A 3,629-nucleotide genomic window follows, 5' to 3' on the forward strand; every position below is an offset into this window, starting at 1 on the left:
TCTGAAAGGGGTTGGCATTCTATGTAAGGATGAATTGTGAAGCTTCACAAACCAGTCTACACTGTGAAAGAAAAGGGTGATTTATGGGAAATACTATGTTATCACTGGATATGAGATGAAATTGAACAAACAGAATAGAAGGTATAAACATATAACTAATCATTGTTCAATAAAGCATTTGAGGCAGAAGTAAATTCCAAAAATTGATCTTAAGGAGTATATCCATATGTCACAAGAAAGCCAATAGGAGGTAAATAGAATTCATTTGGCCAATGATGAGATTACAATAAAAAGTTATCAACTTTTTTTTTTTTTAACTCAGAATTTTTTTTTCTCTCATTTAAAGAAGTATTTAGAACACATAAAACAAGGCAACATTTATTCTTTCTTCTCGTCTTCCGGTGTGGGGTCTGCGGGCGGCTCCTCCACTGTGGCCCTGCGGCTCTCTGAGCCAGTTACTGTCACTGGTCCCTTCCTCAGCCATACTGTCCACCCCCTCCTGCCCGCTCTCCTTGTCCTCAGGAGTAGATGTGCCTTCTTCACCATTCTGTTGGCTTTCTGTCGCTTCTTCAAGGTGTGTCTCCTCTGTCCCCGTCGGGATGCTCTCGTCCTCCTTTTTCTCCTTGGTCTTACTAGCAGCTTGCTCTTCCTCAGGAACTGCGTTCAGCTTGCTCTGCTGCTGCTTTCTCTCTTTGCTCCTGCCTTTTTCGAGCCTGTTTCCTCTGCCTGTGCAATTTCAGCGGCAATTTTTTCCATATCCACTTCTACTTTCAAACGGCACAAACTTTTAAGTTCATTGTTCAATGAATCTGTGCTTTCCAGGAATCTCCTCTTCTTTTCCTGGCGTCGCTCCTCTATTTGAAGAAGTCCAGCTTCTAATTTTCGCTGATAAACCATTAAGGGCTGGACCTGTCGTTTGAGGACCTGCATTCTAGCTGTTGTGACAACTGACCGGACGTCTGGCACCACACTCTAAGGATTTCACTGATGAGGCGGTGGTTTCTCTGGAAATGGGCAGTGGCTGTATGGTTCATGGAGAAGCCATCATCATAATCATCTGGATCTTCAGCAGGCTGAATGCTCATGTACGGTTCTCCTTTCTCCATGCGAGACTGTCTCTGTCGACTTCCTTCCTCTAAAGCAGCTTCTGCACGACTTTTTGCATTTAGGTAAGCAAGGTATGTGGGGGAATTATGATAGGCCTTCACAGAGTCCTTGTACTCTATCTTTTCTGCTTCGTATTCGTTTAAATATTGTTTTTCTTCATCAGTGAGATCTCGCCACATGCCACCCATAATCTTGCCAATCTCCCACAACTTTAGGTCAGGGTTGGAAGCTTTTAGTTGGTCCCAGACCTTTCTGCTGTACCTCATGTAGGGCATCAGCAACTTCTCTGGTGGTTTGGGGGCTTTTGGAATCATAATACCAGAGGATGCCGGGACCCGGCTGTTGGTGCCTGGGCTCCCTCCCAGCCTGTAGTTGTTGTAGGTGAGATGACTGTATGGGTTGTATCCCACAAACCCTGTTGTGCTGGGCATTTGTGTTGTAGGAGCTGGGGTGGGAGGTGGGGCATAAGATGGTCTTTTTGACATTTTGGAAGATAAAGTTCTCAGTTCCTTAGGAATGAATCTGAGACACCGCGGGCAGAAAAAACGCCCGCAGCTCGGGCCTCATTTCCCTTTATCCCACGCACGCCCCACCCCTCGCGTCCGGAGCCAAAAGTTACCAACACTTAAAAGAAATAATGCACCAGGGAAATATAACAAAAATCTAAATCTCATAATAATAACACAATTCCTTTTAAAAAATTTGAACTTCTTGAGAAACCACATTAATGTACAACAATAGTTGTAGACAGAAATTTGCATGCCTTTCAGTATTAACCACATCTAGCTAACCCTTTAAAGATTGTATATCTGGATGGAATGGAAGAAATTGTTAAATGTACTCTGCATTCTGAAGTTTAGTTCCACTAATCAGTTCTCTCCCTTACCACATTCTGAAGCTTATTCTAGAAACACTTGCACTCAATAATAATAATTGTAACAACAACAACAACAATAAAATGTAGCTTTGAGTCAGGCAGATCTGGCTACAAACTTTACCTTCACATTTTCCCAGCTATAGTTTATTCTTATGTAAAATTGTATTAATAGTAAATACTATGCAGGACAATTGTGAGAATTGATAAAGAGGCAAAGAACTTCATGTCTATTTAATAAACACTTGAAACAACTCTGTTAAAACAGATTCATAGAATTTGCTCTTTGTATATACTCATAAAAATAACACAATTCCTTTCAAACATTTTTGTAATATGGAACAATGATTGTTTTACCTGGAATTAAAATTCTACTGTGTTCGGTCTATTCAAAACTGTTATGTATTTACAACTTCTCTATGTAAGGGTTCATGGGATGACAATTTATGTATCATTAAAATTGCCACATTTATTGGGGCGCCTGGGTGGCTCAGTCGTTAAGCATCTGCCTTCGGCCCAGGTCATGATCCCAGGGTGCTGGGATCGAGCCCCGCATTGGGCTCCCTGCTCCGCGGGAAGCCTGCTTCTCCCTCTCCCGCTCCCCCCGCTTGTGTTCCCTCTCTCTCTGTCAAATAAATAAAAAAATCTTAAAAAAAAAAAAATTGCCGGGCGCCTGGGTGGCTCAGTTGGTTAAGCGACTGCCTTCGGCTCAGGTCGTGATCCTGGAGTCCCGGGATCGAGTCCCGCATCGGGCTCCCTGCTCGGCAGGGAGCCTGCTTCTCCCTCTGACCCTTCCCCCTCTCATGTGCTCTCTGTCTCTCTCATTCTCTCTGTCTCAAATAAATAAATAAAATCTTTAAAAAAAAAAAAAATTGCCACATTTATTATTAGTACATTCTACAGGATAGAGTAGCAAAAAAATGTTCAAGTTTTCTTTGTTTCCAGCTAACAGAACTACAAGTTTTTTTCTTAGGTTAAAAAAAAAAATATTTAGTCACATCTTAGGCTCTGGAGTGGAGTAGGAAAATCTTATAGTAGGACACTAGGTTCTGGGAGGAGTATGACCACAATTACATGTGTTGAGCAAATGTATCGGTTAATCTCTCTACTTCTTGGTTTCCTTATCAGTAAAAATAAGAAGGTCTTGGAGAGCCTTCTAATTAGACATTTAGAAAAAAGAAATATTGTGTTGATTTTCACTGTTGAATAGTTTGGAGACTTCCATGCATACCCTGACAGAAAGGTTAGCATGAAGTCCATTAGGAAATGGAATATTCATATTGTATATAACAACGAAAAAGAACTAAATAATGTACTCATAGATGTTTGTCTTATAAAATGTTCATGAGAATAAAGGCTATTTATTCATCTTTAAGTACAGAGCAGGATGTGTAAGGAATGGGCAACAGCTCCTCAAGCTTATGCAAAATGCATAACTAAATTTTTCACTAAGAATATGTAGCTACATACTCACAAGGTGAGTGAAACTTAGCCTCATTTAGCTAATGAGAGCTGTAGCTGCATATTTCATGTGAAACAATGTAGGCACATTCTCATAGAGGTTATTTAAAAGAGCAGATATACAAAAATATAGAACACAAGTTACCCTATGTGACTCAGGAATGACTTAAATATCAAGAGAATGACT

General features: G+C 40.7%; 1 pseudogene; it reads right to left on the bottom strand.

Annotated features, from left to right (window-relative positions):
* Positions 1–378: 378 nt before the first annotated feature.
* On the bottom strand, positions 379–1,592 carry LOC110591619 (annotated as a pseudogene).
* Between the last annotated feature and the right edge of the window lie 2,037 nt (positions 1,593–3,629).

This window comes from Neomonachus schauinslandi, chromosome 7, assembly GCF_002201575.2.
Source record: "Neomonachus schauinslandi chromosome 7, ASM220157v2, whole genome shotgun sequence".
Classification (NCBI taxonomy): Eukaryota; Metazoa; Chordata; class Mammalia; order Carnivora; family Phocidae; genus Neomonachus; species Neomonachus schauinslandi.